This window comes from Triturus cristatus, chromosome 1_2, assembly GCF_964204655.1.
Source record: "Triturus cristatus chromosome 1_2, aTriCri1.1, whole genome shotgun sequence".
Classification (NCBI taxonomy): Eukaryota; Metazoa; Chordata; class Amphibia; order Caudata; family Salamandridae; genus Triturus; species Triturus cristatus.
This window is the reverse complement of record NC_140580.1, coordinates 460,575,500-460,594,853: the sequence shown is the minus strand read 5'-3', so window position 1 is coordinate 460,594,853 and position 19,354 is coordinate 460,575,500. Positions and strand designations below refer to the sequence as shown.

At 43.4% G+C, this 19,354-nt stretch overlaps 1 long non-coding RNA gene across 1 annotated transcript in view; it reads left to right on the top strand.

Annotated features, from left to right (window-relative positions):
- LOC146867495 (uncharacterized) overlaps positions 1-13,863 on the top strand; it is a 95,965-nt gene extending 82,102 nt beyond the window's left edge. The window contains exon 3 of the long non-coding RNA XR_014966099.1: positions 12,983-13,863. This is a non-coding gene — a long non-coding RNA (uncharacterized LOC146867495). The remainder of the gene's footprint in view (positions 1-12,982) is intronic.
- The last annotated feature ends 5,491 nt before the right edge of the window (positions 13,864-19,354 follow it).

Sequence of the window (19,354 nt, the reverse complement as noted above, 5' to 3'; positions counted from 1 at the left end):
GCCCCTACACAGCTCTGCTCCAAACTCCAAATGCTACACTCCTTGCTTGTGCCACACCTGTGTGTATTCAGCTCACCTCACCTCCAGCTTAAATTAATCCCTGTATTCATTTATTAGTCCTGTGTTGGTCCTATTGTGTTAGGTTCAATTGTCCTGTTTTGTTCAATTTGTCCTGAGTACATTTTAGGAATATGTTGCATTGTCGGAGTCCTTTGGACAACTGTAAGTCTTCCTCACATTAGAGTAATGTATGGACCTATTTTCGAAATGTAGACATTGTAAGTAAGGCTCAGAATTATATTTTACACACAGTACAACACAGGTAGGCTCCTTACTGTAGTACCATGTGTGAAAGGGAGAGGGCAGGTAAGTGTTGGAATAGACATGATACGACAGATTGATGCTCCATGCCTGCACTGGGACACGAAATGCTGGCGAGCACTGATGCAAGCAACCTTGCACCATAGTGAAAGGGAGTTTGCGTTGTTGGCTGGTTTATTTTTGTGCAGGAAGTCACACATGCCTGGACAAAATCAATCGTCATCAGCATTTACTTCTTGCTAAGTGTGCCACATCATGCATCTCACTTACAAACAGGACAGTACAAGATGTTTTGTCCATATATCTCCTGATTTGACCTTCCCTGGGGAGTTGTCGCATTGTCACATATTGCATTGTTAAAGGTTCCTTGGTCTGTCACTTATGTCAAATTGTATGTTCAAATGATGTAATGGGTTGATATGTGGGTGTACTCAGGCGCAACACATGTGACAAATATCTGGGGCAGAGTAAAATAAGTCAGCTATTTTGGCCTGTATTATATTTCACCACATTTATCAGTATACACAGGGCCAGGCAAGGTGCCCTTGCATATCTTAGTTACTGTCACTCAAGGCACAAAGTTGGACTCATGCAATCTTGTGTGGCACAGGCGCAATGAAAATCTTTGAGGAATATGGACATGAGCTACTGGCTAGTATTAGTACAAACATCCAGAGTAATGAATTGTTGATGAACTTTTGTGTGAGCAGAAAGGTATTCACATTAGATAACAATGTAGTCGTATTTACTTCGCAACATGTATGTGGATCAGTAGAACAGTATATTGGGGTCACAAATCTCCTACATCCTATTTATGGGTGGTAAGAACTTTTATACTTTGCAAAACTCTCACTGTATGCCCAATAGGAATAGGTGGCTTTTTTTTACCTACGTTGGCAGGGTATGCCCGTACGTGGGTCCCTTGCTCACTTTACCACTGGATTCAAGCTAGCCTAGCTGATGAGGGGTGTTACGCCGAAACCAGTTCCAGGATGCTTGTTTCTGGTCCACGGAAGTCCGGGCTTGGCAGTTCGGGCTGGACTGTTCCCATGAGGAGCAGGGTCAAGACGGATTTGAGTATGGCTGGGTCTGAACTGAGGTGGCGAAGTGAGTTAAAGAACGATGATAAATTCAACCCAGATATGTGACAGGGTGTGAATGTCTGAAAAGTTTCAGCACTCCATCCCTCATCTCCTTGTGTTTGCCTTGTTTATTCACTCTGATGCTGCATCCAGAAACTACACATTGCTCATTATACCATTACAATGGATGTGATTGTTGTGGGTGCACATACAGAGACAGCATGTGAAATTAACTTTAGGTCACTCTTCTTGAGCTTCAACTAAGCGTTTTTGACTTCCATTATGTATGAATATTTTTGAGAATCAACCATACGAATCTCATAATGGTATTTCAAACATTGTTTAGTTTAACATAGGTTCTGGGCCTCACAACACAACATGAGAGTAGTATATATTTTTCAATCAACACATATGCCAAATGTAGTGTGCTTCCAAATATATTTGGATACAAATGTGACTTCACATTTACAGGGTTTATTGAGATAAGTGTGGAGGTATAAATTGCCATTAGTAAATGAAGCACAGTAATTTGAAGCACAAGTGCCTAAGATAAACTACTGCACAAACAAACAGTACTGTACTGAGTTTTAAAGAAAGTGGCATGATGTCCTACACAGGACAGAAAGAAAAACTGGCCAAGGGGAATTCACAAATTTTCATTGGGAAGTTTTCCTTCGGCAACAGGTGAACTCTACTTCTTCCTCCTATGATGAGTGCTCTGCCTCCCCTGGAAGGTGCGGTGTTGGAATCGGAGGCAGCTAAGTGGTTTTACTAATCTCAGGCACACAAACATCAGAGGCATTGTTCCCAATAACATTTGTAAGTGCCAGTAAGGCAGCATGGACGTCCCTGGCAAGGGTTTGATAGTTGGCCAACAAATCAACAACATTGCTACTGAGCGCCCTTGAGGATGCTATGAAGGTGTCTATCTTGGCCTCCAGAGACTGGATGGATGTATTATTGGCTCCCAGCTGCCTAAAAACATCACTGGTGTCAGATGTAGAAAGCTGGTACTGTTGTTCCTTCTGCATCATGACACCAGCGATGTCAGCTAGGGAGTCTTCAATCCTATGGAGCCAAGAGTAGGTGTCTGTGATTGCCTTTGTCAACCCCTTATTAGGACTAAGACACCTACGGACTCCTTCAAGGGTGCCCACTATGGTCTCCATCCCAAACCGGACTGCATCAGCCGTTTGCTGCTGGACCCCTACCACTCACCATTGAAAAGCAACTTGGGGGTCCTCAGAGTCCTCAGCAGTTATGCCAACGGTTGATGGACAATGACCAGTCTCTATCGGTTCATCTGGAGACCCAACAATGTAATCTTCCCTTGTAATGGCGGAGGAGAAACATCAAAAGTGTCCAGGAGTTTTTGGAATGTGTCTTCATCCTTGGGGGGTAGGATGGTGTCATCAACAGGTGTGGCATCAGAGACAGGCTGATTTCCAGGAGAATCTGTTTGTCCCTCTGGAATGAAATAGAAATATATTACGAAGATTTCATGATTGAACATGACATAAGTCATTTTTAGGTCTCGCCTAGGTAGGGCTGGCGCTGTCTCTTGAAGACATGCTGTATTCAGGATATGGGCAATCAACAGGCCCAGTGCTTTTGGTTGGTTAGTTTGCCTGTCTTTCAAAATTCCTTTAGTCTGGTTTATTAATATTGTCCCTCTGTCCTGTCTTTGTGTGCTTGGTTCCCTCCCAGTGGACATCATCAATTGTTTTTTTTTGGTTGGCGATCTCTAGCCATCTGTTGCTTCCTCACTCGCACGCCCTCCCTCCCGTCATTACTGCTGAAGTCACAATAAGCAGGAACATTTTTTAACAGTTTTTAAGTGAACCAACTCATTCGGGAACATGCCTACAGATCAGTATATTTTTTAAGCATCCCTCAATGCATCAAAGACAGGAAATGTTAGCATATAATCCCATCCGATACAAACGGGTTAAATTCTCGTTTTTTTTATAACATCGTGCATAGCAATGCCCATCCCTCATTCAGGATTACGTGGAATTATATTGTTTTTGGGTCATGATATTTCATGGCACCAATAGAAGTATTTGAAAAAAAAAATAACAAATCAGAAATATTGATATATTATCAAATGTGTTGGACCAGCTAAGCCCTTTAATATTAATGACACTCGCAGTACATTCATTAGTTGCTAAACTCAACATTGCAGCTGGCAGTGTTTGCTAAAAGAAGTGATGCTCCCTGATACTACTTTTATATAATACATACAAACTTAATTTTGAGTCGCAGTGTTCATTATTCAAACCTGCATTATAAGATGCAAATTTAAACTGACCATCAAAAAAATATCTGATTTTGTTGCTAATTGCTTCAATCCTTCCTAGGTCAAAGTTCAAGCAAATTCCGGCATACATGAATAGAGAATGCGAATTTATTAGCGCTTCTTTAATTGCGCATCAGGTTGGCTGGTAACACGGCAGCGGCCGCGCACATATCTGCTCCCAAACAGATATATATCGATGTCTGCCATGCTGTCCCCGAGATACCAAACCAGAAGATTTTTCTGTCAAATGAAAGAAGCTTAAAATAAGAGGAAATAAGAGGCGCTCGCTTTTTCTCACTATAGCAGAAAAAAAATGTGTATATGAGTCGGTTAATCAGATGTACAAAATTGCTGGAATATTTATATTTTCTTATTCATATATCATGTGTACATTACCCTATCCATTTCCATTTTAAAGGCACCTAACATTATCTGGAGATATCTGTGCTATATTAAGCATCACCTCTATGTGTAAAAGGCCGTGTTTATAACACGGTGCGTGTTATGTTTATTATTCTGCTTTACACATCAGTGTAGGGTAAAAAGTTGTCTGTTTTGCAAATTATAAATGCTGATTCTTGTTAGCAATGGTACAACACATAGGGTTATTCCTGCCATGGTGACCTACTGGAATGGCTGGCGGACTCAGTCCGCCCGCCATCCTCGCGGTGTTGGGACCGGCCACCAGACGTGCGGCGGTCCCGCACTGCTAATTAGTATGCGACCGCCACCCAGGCGGTCGAATTCCGCATGTTTGACATTGCGGCGGGTGCTGCTTATAGCAGCACCCGCCGCAATGCCAAAGTGCCATGGTGTGCATTTCCTTGCACAACATGGCAGGCACCGCGTGGTGCCTGCCACCTTGTGCATGGAAGGGGGTACCATGGGTACCCCTCAAGTGCACCCCTCACCCCCCCAACCCCCAGGGGCCCCGCAAAGGGACCCCAAAGCACATCCCGCCAGCTTTTCCATGGCGGCTTCACCACCATGGAAAGGCCGCCCGGCCGTTAATTGGAACGATTGCAGACCAGTGGAAAAGCGGCGGACGCACTTTGCGGCCGCCGTGAAACCCCCACCATTATAATATGGCAGGGGGTAAATCTGGTTACGATGGCGGGCGGATTGCCACCACAGGGCCGGCGGTGGCAATCCTCCCGCCATTGTAATCAGGCCCTAGGTGTCCTGTTGGACTCGCATTGGTGAAACTTTGAGCTATTGGTGTTGCAAGTAGATAATGGGACACCTAGCGACAGGCTGTGGTGATGCACCCTCACAACACTGATTTTTTACTTGCAGAACGTTGAAAGCTCTGATAAACTGTTTTCCATATCTTGGATTTAAAGTTGGCAAATCAATATTAGAAATATCCGCCTATACTACTGCTTGGATATTTTCTAACAAAATGAAAATAAAACCAACATTAGCATTTGCAATGCCAATAGCTCAAAAGTTTCACTAATGCAAGACCTATTGCATTGCAAATGCTTGTTTAAACATTGACAGTTTTTTTCTTCACTTTCAAGTACACATGAATATGTGGTAACTATGTTTCTAAAAGTGAATATGTCCATGTTGTTGCTTTTCACATGGCAATACATATACATTGATCACACAACCTCAGTATTCACTTGGGGGCCTAATTGTGTACATTTCAAACAACTCAACACAGCTAGGCAGCTTTTTGCACTGCCTGAAAGAGTGAGTGCAGGAATGGGCCACATGTAACATGTTTCGGGGTATTTCTGCTGTCGGCTTGCACAGATGCCAAATTTGCTGCCTAGCACCACAGCAGGGACCCTTGCACCATGTATCAAGGGTGCCTGCATTTGCTCTAGCCTTCAGTTTGTGCCCCGGTACTAGCCAAGAGACGTAATATATTGTTATGGCTCACAAATTCCTGTGCTCTACCTTTCACGCTGTACAACACACCAAGCTGCTTTACTGTACTGTCTTGCGTGCAATTTGTGCATAATTGCGCATTGGGGGGTCATATTTCACAAACATGCACATAACACTACACAGTAGGTCACCTTGCTGCACTGCATGTAAGAGGAAGGGCATATGTAAGCCATGATTCACATTTTTTAAGGGGATCCTGTAGTTTCCTCATACACACACAGTCCTCTTCAGACTCCACAATACAAGAAACTAAGGACCATCCCTGAAGTGGATAGCCATAATTGAAAGTATGCAACATCTTAAGCTCACTCTAATCCCTCAGAACCCAAGAAGCTCATCTGCTGAGCCCCATAAATCTCTTCATTCAGCCTCACTCCCTTAACCTTATACATGACTAATCTAGCAAGCATCATTCAGACACATGGACTCTACATCATCTCTTACACTGATAACACCCAGATAATACAATAACTCTAAGGATACACCTACACCACCAAAAGTAGATGCATTATGCCATTGACCAACATGTGTAATTCGGAGATAAGTAGGTCATACTCAACCTGACTAGATAGAAGTGATGATGTTCTGCAACATGAACTCACCCTGGTTGCCCACATAACTTGGCACAAATCCCCTACCCTCCAACCACCCAAGAAACCTGTCCATTCACCTGGACACCAACATCAAGTATGAGACTTCAAATTGCCATTATCACCTCCATCAGCACCTTCCTGCACATAAACAATCCAGCATGGAGATTTGTAACTTCTATGTGTGCGCCAGTGTGCAGCACACATAGAAGTTACAAATCATCATTTTTTTTTTAAACAGATTTTATTTGTCAAAATAGCACATATAATGCAGACCTCTGAATCCCAGAGACAACTGCCGCTTGAGTCACAAAAAACAATGACTTTGACCGTTTTACATAATGAAAAGCAGGAGAATACAAATAGAATCAATACCTTTAACCAACCAACCAAGAACCAACCTCCCTCCCCACCCCCCAGTGCACCGTCTCATATTCTGAAACAACATATAGCTGATCCGGGCTGCTATCGGTCCACACAAAAGCTCAACAGCCACCATACCATTATTAATTGATGGATCGTGAGCCACACATAGGTAAATGCAAGGAACGAGAGAGGTCAACCGGTTACTCTGGGTCACGACCCTGGTCCCCCCTTGGGGGTTCCAGCTCCAGACCCCGATAATCTGCCCAGCGCATCCAGATCTTATAGTGCTTCCTAGGGCACTCTCTAGCCTCAAAGATGGGGGCTCGAGGCCCATACTAAAGTCTAGGCCATTTTTCCAGGACGAGACTGATGGGGCAACCACGGCCTTCCAGGCCCTAGCTATATCTCTCCTTGCTAATGTGAAGCCTAGGAGCAGGAGATGTCGCTTATAGATGTTGTCCCCGATCCCGTCCATCACATGGAGGAGAACTAATTTCGGTGAGTGCGGAAGCTCCCACCCCAGAACCTCCGAGAGACAAGCTAGCACCCCCCTCCAGAAGCAAGCCAGTGCCGTGCAGTGCCATATGGTATGTATCAGGGTCCCCTTCTCCCGCCCGCAACGGAGACACTCCGGGGAAGCCACCAGGCCCGCCCTCCAGAGCCTAACCCTGGTAAAGTAAACCCGGTGAAGTTAGTTAAATCGAATAAGTCGCAGGCGCATCGCAATAGTCGGCCCACATGGGGAAGCCAGAACTTCTGTCCAGTCCTCCTCCTCTAACTGGCCTACATCACCCTCCCAGGCCTCCCGAAGACGCTGCAAAGAGGGGTACCAAGAGCGTAACCAGAGATTGATAGATTTTGGAGATCTTGTGGTCAAGGAGGTCCCCCATAAAAATCTTTGCTTCCACTGGACTAAACTCCGGCAGTGACTCCAGGCCTTCTAGGCTGGGAGCAATGGCATGCCACAACTGTAAATATTTTAAAAATTGAGTATTTGGCAACTGAAAAGCCGTCTGGATGTCTTGGAAGGATTTCAATACCGTGACGCGCATAACATCACCCAGAGTAGAGATCCCGATGTTATCCCAATTGCGGAACCGGGGGAGGCCCAACAACTGGGGAAAACGTCCATTGTGCCACAGCGGGGTCTCTTTAGTCAGTCTGTTCCACTACCCCATCTTTCACAATGCCTGCCTCCAAATCTGAAACACCATCCGCGTGGCAGGCGGAAGAGGACGTCTCTGCGGGGCAGAGTAAAGGATAGTGTGCAGGGAGTGATCCTCCATGCAGCGCCGCTCCACGGCGTATGCCGGGTCGGCCCTACCTCCATACCACCACTCATTAAGGACAAGTAGATGCGATGCAGCATAATAGGACCATATATCGGAGGTTGCCAGCCCCCACAATACATAGAAAGGAAGCACGTCCGGACAGCCACCCTAACTGCGCCACCCTCCCAAAGAAACTGTCCCATAACCAAGTTCACCTGCCGAAACCACCGCGGGGGAATCGGATAGGGATGGTTTTGTAACTGATACATTAGTCGCGGGTAGATGGACAGGGGCATGTGGGACCAGGTCTTAACATCCTCGCGTACCCGCTCCCATACAGGCACAAGATTGCGCTCCCAGGCCGTTGCCGGAGAATCGGATAGGTATACTCCAAGATACTTCATGCCCCCTTGTACCACCTGTACAGAGGATGCCCACGAACCAAGCTCGCCCCGATCTCCCAGTACCCACAGAGTAGACTTCCAGGGGTTCGTATATAAACCGTAAGTTTCCCCGAAAATCTGCATGATACGCAACAGCCGCGGCCCCGTTCATTCCAGGTTGGCAAGAAAGAACAACACATCATCGGCATAGTGGGCGATGCGGTTAGACAGGCCATGCGCCCATTCAAACCCGAACACCTGAGCATCCATTCTAACCCACACAGCCAGGGCAAATCATCATTTTTTAAATGATTGTTTGTGCAGGAAGGGACACCTTCCTATACATAAACAGTAATTCATGGCATTTTACTGTTTCAATGTGTGCTGTACAATGCAGCACAGAGAAACAGCAAAAACGAGGAGAAATAAAGCATTTCTCCTCATTTAGTCGTGTTAAGACCAGGTTTTCCCTGGTCTTAATTTTGGTGGTGCCTCCTATTTACGCCACCCTTGTAAATAGGGGGCAGTGTCAAAATCAATGTGTGTTGCGGTGGAACGCCCACCGCAACACCAATTGCCCACCCCTTTCACATTAAGTATAGAGTAAAAGGGTGCCTTATTTACAAGGTGGGGTTAAGCCATGTTAAATGGCTTAACGCTGCCTTGTAAATAAGGTGAAGCCTGTATCGCCACAGGAACATCGATAAAAGTGACGTTCCTGTGGCGATAGGGACTTGTAAATATGCACCTTGGTTCCGATTCAGACACACTGCCAGTTCAAAATGTTCACCCACACCTACAAGACACTACACTACCAGGGGCCCACCTAGCTCACGCGCCATCTGAACTTCCACCCAACAATCATGAATCTCCGCTCTGCAACACTTGCACTCACCAGTATCCCCATATCCATTTGAGAAAGACAGGTGGTAGGGTGTTCTCTTACATGGAAGGCTACACCTGGAACAACCTCCCCCAGCATATCAGGACAGCTGCATCAAATATCGAATTGTGCTAGAAACTGTACACCTGGCTCTTCAAGTGATCCTACTGGCAGAGTATGCGTCTACTTAGCATCTGGATCACCTCTGGGGTGACAAGCTGACCCTCTACAAAGCCACTTTAACTAGATTTGCATTACAGTACACTTGTGGCTGCCTAGCCCCAACACAAGCACACTTGCGTCATCATGGTGCAAGGGGGCCTACATTGGCGCTGGCATATCTGCTAAGTGTTTAAGGTCGATGCATGATGTTCTGCTCCTGTCCAAGCTTTTTTAAGTTTGTATTCTGGGATTTGTAGCCCTGTTCCATAATTGAAAAAATTACACTGCAAGTCCTAGTATTCAAAGGAAATACCTTGACTGGGACAGCACACCACGCATGGACCTGGAAAACTTGGCACGGCTGGACTGAGCTGGAAAATGGGTACTGTCCAAGGAAAGGACAGTTTTGTGAAGGATGAGTTAACGTGTGGGGCATTCATGCCCTTTCATGCAGCACAGGAAAGTGTATTGCTACACTACATGACAATTTGAGAATCTATAGTCCCTTGTTTTAACTCATCGTGTAGTTCTTGCTGGTCCTCTACTTCAGCGCTGTCCTGACCTTTCACTCCAGCTACCAACTCTGCTGGAATGAGACATACAACCTGCTCCTCCAATGGATCCAACTGCTCCTGGACATCAGGTCCTCCTCTGGTCCTCATGGCTGCCTTAAAATTCCTGGCCAGTTTTTCTTCAGTCCTGCGTTCCATGCCATGCCACCTCTGCTTGCACTCCGGTACTATCTTTTTTGTTTGTGCAACGCGGTTTATCTTGTCCACTATGGATTCCCAAATGGCATCCTTCCTTGCTAATGCCAATTTTTAGGTAAGAGTTGTTCATTCTTTGTCACCTCACTTATTAGGATCTGGATCTCCTCATCATTAAAGCTGCACTTCCTCTTCCCTTTCATCTGGGATAATGGCTGCTCTTCAGGGTTGGGGTTATTACCCTCCTGGTTCACTGAGGCTCCTTAGTTCTATGTGTTGAGGAGTATTGTTGTGTAGATTACGTTGGTTTTTCAAATATTTCCGAGACGCAAAGCACTGCTGAATGACGCAATGCTGATTTGCAAAACATAAAGGTGCTGCATGACATGCAAATCAACTTTGATTCATGTAGGTAGTACTTGCGTTGCAGCACTTTGTGCCATTCCCTCAACCCTTGCGTCAAAATTTGTGATGCATCTCAGGAGCTTGCGCTATGGTGTACCGTCCCATAAACACATCGCATCCATGACTCACGGAAATGCTGCAACACAGAGCAGACATTTCTGATACAACGGTGTGCAAAGCAGCATGGCATCAGTAATGATAAATATTTTCCCAAGCATATAATTTGCTTAAAATGTATGACTCACTTTAAGATTATTTTCACTACGTATGTGGAATGGTCAAAGATTTCAACAGTCTAGTTCAACTTATGTGGAATGGTCAAAGATTTCAACAGTCTAGTTCAACTTATTGAAACTCACGAGACAAAAGATGTTTCGTATTTTAGCATATTGATCAATGTCTTTTTACCTATAGAGCATAAGAGTTATGACTACCTCCATTTGGAAGATTTATGACTTAGGGGACAATTGCTTATGGTCAAGTCCAACACATCTGCTACCAACAGGATGTTTGACATGTCCATGCTATGAAACATTTGATAATCATTATATAAAGATGTATTTAAAAAATGGACAAATAAACTTTTCAGCTTAGTTTTTAGGGATGTCTTTGTGATTGAGTTAAAGGTTTGAGAGGACCATTATCAAAGTTATTGAAACTAAAAAAACGATTGAGAGACTATCAGAAGAAATCTAGCATGCACAAAATAACGGGAAGCCTCTGTGAGAAATGAAACGTGGAAAATGCACATAACGTTATCTGGTAAACATGCATGTATCACTGTAGAATGTGAATGCATTTCTTATTTTGTTTAATCTTAAATTCAATATATAAAAGTGTTTTACCTGGAAGACGCCCCTACTGGTTTGCAACAGCATTTCATCTTTAGTACAATATTCACACGGAGGAACAGCATGTATATTCATCAATAAAAAAACTGTTAGCTAAAGTGACATTAAGGTTAGGCATTATTCATCGCCATCTGTGCTCATGCTAAATAAAGATATTCACTTGAATCTTCTTTACATAATGTAACCTTATGGTTTAATTGTAAGCTCTAAAGGACGAGAAAGATTTGATAATTGAAATCAATATATATAAAATATGAAAAAAGAACTTATTTAAAGCGACAGCGATTTTTCAACACTTCCTTAGACCACCACTGGTTATATCTCATATTTGATCACTTGTGACATCACAAAGCACATCATTGATGTCAAGGCCTCACTCACCTGAAAACCATGTGCCTCTGGACCGGAGATAGTCCTATGTCTTTCCTCAGGCTATTCCTCAAAATCCAATATGAACGGGTGCGGGAGATTAGCCTTTGGGGAAAAAGGAGGAAGGATATAAGGAGAAAGGAATAATCATGGAGATATCACGGCTCTCTATGTGGTATCTGGTACCACACCTCTGGTTTCGGGAATTTCATCCAATGGTATCACTCCCCCTTCAATATCAAAATAAAAAACAAGCATTGGCATAGTCAATAGGTCTCGCTTTTGGAACCTTATAAGTATTTAGTTATGCAGCACAATATCCTTGGTGCAACAACATCAAACTGTTGCATGTCTAAACACTTATAAGGTCCCAAAGGCGAGACCTATTGGCTTGTACTCTTGTACAGGGTACCTGTACTTCTATTTTTCCATTGAAAGTACTGTTTACCCCTTCCCTAGTTACTTCACACCATTTCTATGGTAATCGATACAGTTGATGCTTGTTTTCTGGCCAGAGAGGACCTGGCATCGCAGTTCGGGCTTGACTGTTCCCATGAGGCACAGGATCAAGACTGATAGCATATGGCTGGGTCCAAACTGGGGTGGTGAAGTGAGCTAAGGAACGCTGATAGATTCAACCCAGATATGTGACTGGGGGAGAGTGTGAGAAAAGTTTAAGCACTCTGTCCATCATCTCCTTGTGTTTGCTATGTTTGTCCTAAGTTCGCAGGGTATGCCCAAGCGTGGGACCCTTGCTCACTCCGCCACTGGATTCAAGCTAGCCTGGCTGATGAGGGGTATTACCCTGAAACCGGTCCCAGGATGCTTGTTTCCAGAGATGTATCCTGCAACCTGCTGATAACAGTATTTTAAGCTGAAGTAGGGTCAGCCATCTCCACTAGTAACTTTACATACCCTTGACTTTGAGAAAAAATATCTTGGCGGGAAGGGTGGCAGTTGGGGCAGTCGTCTGGGCTTTGCAAGACAAGTCTCCCTTTTAGGAGAGGATCCCTTTGCTCACTTGTGGTATTGCATTGCACTGTGTTGTAACATTTGTATAACGCTTCAAATCCGGTGTCAAAGTGCATTTTTGGACGGGTGGCACACTACACCTGGGGAAAGTGGATTTCAACATGTAAAAAAAAAAATATATATATAGGGGGATTGCAAAGTGCTAACTACTGGAGCCGCGGACTTTCTTACATTATAGTTTAGATTAACCATATGTTGATTGGTGTGTAAAGAAGCTGCACTTTGTATAATCAAAGTATAATAATTAGTTTCAGAATATAATCACGTTAACAAAATGCAATTTCTTAAGTTAGCTCAAGTGAAAGTAGTCCTCAAATGACTTTCAATGTTCAATAAAATATTTCTTGCTTTTCTGCTTTCAGGCTTTTCTCTTTGTTTCCGGAGCAAGATACACTGCTAGTTAGAAGAGCAACTCATGGAAATGTCAAAGTAGATAGCAATAAACTGCCAGTAGTTGTGATTTACACCTTGGGCCATGCAGTCCAACCAATGATACATCCAAGGCCGTGCAGCTGTGTGGTCCTTTGTTCGACGATGGGAAAGAGGGGAGTTTACCTGCTCCAAGAAGACTCTGAATTGTGATTGGTCGCCACAGTTTGGGAGTTAGTGGGAAGAAGTTATCGGTGACTTTTTTTTTTCTTTCTGTGATTTTAGACTAGGCAGGAGCTCTTTTCCTGACTTTGCTATGCTCAGACCTATTTGATTTGAGACTGTATATTTCTTGTTCTTGAGTTGAACTCTCAAACTCGTATGCATTTTCTTTCCCGCTCAGAATTGCCCTTTGCCACTTTAAAGGAACTGAAACTGTCTCTGCTTTGTAGCTTGCAATATTCAAATGATTTACTCTACAAATACACATTTATATTCTGTTGGATTGATTAAGTTTACTGAACTTTGATGGCTAGTTGATAAATAATTAACTGATTGAAAATTCTATAATTTGACAACAAACCTTTATGGTTTGAAATCATCACTCTGACGTTTTTTGAAACCAAATAGGTTTCACTGTACTTTGAAGTATCTGATTTGATGATTGCTCCCCACTTATAGGCTGCAGCTGATAACCAACTGAGATTGAGTAATGTACCCGACACTCTTAAGGAGCAGAAATGTGCATTCTATTACTACTTTAAAATGGGGTAATATTGAACCGAAGAGGGTTAAGCAATATCTGCGAGCAAATTTGGCTACATAATGAAACCTTGAAGGCATGTATGAATTCTTCAATACATATCTTTTTTGCAACAATAATTTATGTAGCATGTATGTACTGTTATGCTTTTGTATTTTTCTATTCAAGAATGTTATTTAAATTTTTAGCTATGTTGTTGGGTGCACCAACCTCTTCTTAAAAAAAATGAAAACGAATGAAAAAACACGATTCAATTGGCACTTCTTTAAAAATCCGATTAAAAATAAAAGGCTCAAAAGGGCACAGCAGGGCTCAAACGTGACCTATAGATGACTGACGGACATTCAGCTGCTGTAGAATTAACACGATGAACCCCAATTCACAGAGGACGGGGTGTATGGAAAGACGCTGTGCAAAACAGATGGAATCCTGTGAAAATCTAACATTGGAAAACAGTTTTACTTTGGCCCAATAGATGGCACCCTTGACATCTTCAGGAAACCAGTGCTGGGAAAGCACATTTAGCTGTGAATTTAACGAAAACACAAGAAAGTGTCGGCAAAAGTGAAAGCGTTTCCCTTGCGGGCGCGAGCCACGGGCACCATGTGTTTGCAAGTTAATTACAATATCAAGGAAATCGACAAATGTGCACGCATTGCCATTGAAGGCAATGCAACGCATGCACGTTTTTGGGACAAAAACCGTAGCGATTGCTACAGGTGTTTTTCCTGCGTAGGCGAGACCTAATAAGTAAGTACTTCTTCAAAAATACCCAGTAGTGCCACCCTGAGTCTACCCTCAAAAGACTCCTGAAACACACTCACCAGCGTGATGAATGTAAAGATGTCAAGTAATACAAAGCTTCTATTACTTCATATGAATAGGTCCAAACATCCCTTTTAACTGCATGTTCCTATGCAGTTAAAAGGAATGTTTGGACCTACTCATATGAATAATGGCATCAGAAAACCAGGGGTTTGGTATCAGAAGAAAGTCACAGCTAAATAACCACTTCTACAAGCTCTCAAAACAATTCAGACATCAGAAGGGCACAGTATGAAACAAAAAAACAATGCCTAAAGTTGCAAAAATTAGAGGGGTAAGAGCTCGCCAAATCCAAAAATAAAGTACATGCCACTATAATATATTAGTAAGTGTAATAGGGCATAGTGCACTGGCCAAAAACGAAACAAGTAGGGAACTGGAGAGGTATAAAGGAAGGAAACTAAACTGCTTGGTTGCCTTGTTCTGTTGTCCAAGAGCGGCTATGGAGGAATGAAGGCAGTCCTCACAAGAACTCTGTAGGGCTGTTGGGATACAGCAAGGCAGGGAAACAAGGAGATCTGGATCCGGTGTGCAAAAACCTTCTCCTCTATGAAATACTCAAAGCCAATCATCAGGAAAACGTTGTAAGCAATATTTATAGACCGCGCCTCCTGATGACGGCTACATTACGGGCTACCCTGAGATCTTGCATGCGAATCCTACGGTATTGCCCTGACCACATACGCCGACGACACGCAACTAGTGCTTTCGGTGTACAATAACGGAGCCAGCGTGGCAGCCAACTTCCAGGAGGGTATGAAGGCAATAAGCTCCTGGATGTCATCAAACTGCCTCAAGCTTAACTCTGATAAAACGGAGGTGATGACATTTGGGAGCTTGAGACCAGCATGGTCCCCACAATGGTGGCCACCGGAGCTGGGATCCCCCCCCCAACCGGTGACTAAGGTTCGTAACCTGGGAGTCACCTTCGACAATAAACTGACTTTCCACCACCACGCCAATGCCGTCGTATCATCTGCATTCTATACACTCAAAAAAATCAGGAAACTTCTTCCATATCTACCTCAGTCAGCCGGCAAAACACTTATCAGTACTTTAGTGTTTTCAAAAACGGACTATTGCAACTCTCTGCTTCTTAATGCGCAAGAAGGAGTCCTCAATAAATTCCAGACCGTTCAAAACGCGGCTGCCAGAATCTTACTTTCTATCCCCAAATTCACATCAGTATCCCATTACATCAAAAAGCTCCATTGGCTCCCAATCAGGAGCCGAATAAAATTCAAGGCTCTTTGCATAGCCTACAAGACCCTTAACTACCCAGGGCCTAAGTTCCTAAAAGTAGCTCTTCATCCATTGGAGCATCGCAGAACACTTCGATCCTCTACAGCCTGTATGCTGTCTGTCCCTCGGACAAAAAAGGCCACTTGGGGAGACAGGTGCTTCACTACAGCCACTGCTAAACTATGGAACACCCTCCCATTGCATATCAAATATGCCCCCACCCTCCTTAAATTCCGAAAGAGCCTCAAAACATGGCTTTTTTCCTCTGTTTAACCACCCTCAAGAGTAAGGAGTTCTCTGATCACTAGCGCCGAGACACCTGTATGGGTATTTGCGCGCTTTAAAAATAGCAAAAAATAAAATAAAAATAAAATAAGGTATCTGTATCATGATAGGAGGCCTTAACAGAAGGTAGTATGTAAGCAATTCTCTGCACCCCAGGATCCTCGGGGAAAACCACAAGATCATAGATTAATAAGGTCAAACAATGTAAATATCAGTGGGAAAAAAACAGTGTGGCATGAAAGATAACCATATGGAAGAGGAGGGATGCGATTAGGGGTTCACAACATCAGTCACCAGAAGGGCCAAATAACCCCCACACGCAGCCGCGGCCCATGCAGGTGAGAGCAGTGGTGCTGGGTGGGCTGGATTTCGACAGACAACCACGGAGGAAAATTAATTTTTATTTAACTTTCCCTCATGGTCGTCTGTCGAATACCATCCCAATCCGTCCCCACCGCTCTTACCGGCACAGGCTGCAGCTGCTCACACATAGACTCAGGTGAAGTACAGGTAGTTCACGGAGCGCAAGTCATGACAATGGATGATAACTTTAATGACATCACACATGATATTCCACTGATATAATCCAGAATATCATTGGTGACATCACACTTAAAGATTATTGATAACATTATCAATCACTATCCTAGAGTGATCTCTTACGGCAAGAGAAACACTATCATAGGAAAACATAAAACAAGACCATTTCTAAAATGGCAGTAAGACTTGTTTAGTAAAATGCATTAAAAAAAGAATTGTAATTCAGTAATTATGTTCTTTAGAGAACTGATACAGGCAAATGTTTACATTACTGTATACACCCTCTAGAGATAAAACATAAATACTACTAAAGTGTGAAAACTTCATATCTGCTGGATTTTCACAGCACTTCATTACTAAAGATTGTGTTGTACATGCATTGTGCAAGTCGTTTCACCAGCAAACACTCACCACCAGACATATAATGGTTGTGTTTTTTGAAGAATTTAGCACAATCAGCAATTTCACCGAATGTTTGTTGTGTATCACACTGGGACCCACTGCTGTTCTCTTACCTAGCAATTTCTGACTTTTTTGCTGTACTTTGCACAGTGGTGGATGACCTTACCTTGGGCTTCAGAGTGCAGCCCTGTCTCATGTGAGACACCACTTAACTGCCCTTTACCTCTGCTTCAAATGACTTAGCTTAACTGAGCATTGTTCATAAAAACAGAAGTTTCATGTGTTCATGAACACTGCCAGTGTGCAGGTCAGCTCTCGTGGCCTTGTCTCCAGGGTCCCAATGACAGGAGTAGGAGGGGGCTAAGGTACGATCCAGTTACAGAGTGTTATTTAAAAGCAGAACATTTGTAGGTGGATGCCTGGATTATGAATATGAGAGGCATAGTTCAACTATGATCCCCTCACAAAGGCACAATCCATTTTACTTAGCAGACATACTCTGCATGCCTCAGGCACTACAGTCTATCTTCTAAAGTATGGATGTTACAACGCACATCAGTGCACCCTTGAGGCTAATGAGAAGCCACACAGTGCAGCAATGGTAAGGTCCCAGCACTGTCCCAGCTTCATATAGGGCTGTGCTTCCAGTCCTATCAAAAAGCTGGGAGAGGGATTTAGGTGGGTCTTCATCGTTTTAAACCTGGTCTTGCTGCTCTTTCTGGCTATTTGCTTGGAATCATAGCTTGCTCTGCTGCTGCCATGGAACCTCCAAGTTTGACAGCTAAATAAGCACGGAAAGTAAAAAAAAAAAAATAAATTGTTTTCTGAGTGTGTGTGTGTTTATGCGTGTGTTTGTGAGTGATTGACAGAGAATGTGATTGAGTGAGTGTGAGTTTGTTGGAGAATGTCAATGAGAGAAAGTGAGAATCTGGGATTGAGAGAGTTTATGAACAAGTGAAAATAAGTGTGACTGAGTGAGTGAAGGATTATGGGTGCATTAGAAGGAGAGAGTAATTGGAGATTGTCAAAGGACGGAATGGAAGTAAGTCAGGGGTGTTCTTATCAATAGTGTAGCAGGTGCAGTTGCACCAGGGCTACAGTCAGTGAGTGTAAATATATGCATGTGTAAGTTCATTTGTAAGTGAGAGTGAGTACCAGTGAGTATGAGTACGTTTGTGTGCGTCACAGTGAGTGAGAAGTGAGTTTAAGTGAGAATGATTAAGTGAGAGAGTGTGAGTTAAAGTGAGTGAGACGGAAGAGAGTGAATGTGAGAGGGAATGAGTATGAGTGAGAGATTGTTAGTAAGAGTGGGCTTGTTTGACTGTTTTATTATTGTGTTAGTCTGGCACTGGCCATGAGCTACTCAATATAATTATTGGCTTAGGGTGACATCTAATGTAAAATCTTGCCACTCGGCATCTGCCATATTGGAGTACATTTTTGGTATAAGAAAGGTACCCGAGGCAATATGCGGGCCCTGACCAATTAGAACTAATCCTTGGCATAGGAGCTACTGTGGATAAATGCAGGTGCTTGCATACTGTAGACAATTATTGGCATGGGGACACCCATGGCAAAATGCTGGTGCTGTGACACTGAAGTCAATTCTTGGCATAATGAAGGGCACCCAAGGTAAAATGCAGACCCTGAAATACTGGAAGTAATATTTGGCATAAAGGGGACACCTATGGAAAAACCTGTGTGCTGGCATACTGTAGGCAATGTTGTGCCTTGGAGATGGCAGCAATGGCATACTGAGGTTGAGGAGGGTGGTTGGTGGGAGCAAACTATGATAAAATGCTGGCTCTGAAAACTGGAGATCATTTTTGACATTCTGACCACCCATGTTATATGAGCAACATCAATGGCAAAATTCTGGTACTGGAATATTGTATCTAAGTATTGCCATAATGGGGTACCCATAGCAAAATGCTGGCATTGGCACAATGAAAATAATTCTTAACATACAGGGAACTCTCGAGGCAAATTTTGAAAAAACATGGGGTGAACTCCTGGAACCTATCATGCCCCATCACTTTAAAAGATCACCAACCTCCACTAATTCATTATGAAGTTTTTTGATTTAGCTTTTGAGATGTGATTGTATCAAACGTGTATATGCTTCACTGTCTTTTCAAAATCAGGTTCTAGGTGCGAAAATTGATAGTGTATTTCTTTGTGATACAGAGCACATTTATAGGACCACTATTATGAGCAAGCGGGCCACACACCATGTTGTAGGATGATTTCTTGTGCACATTTGGTAAGTATTCTGTCTTCTCTCTGCACCAATTCTCAGCATAATAAC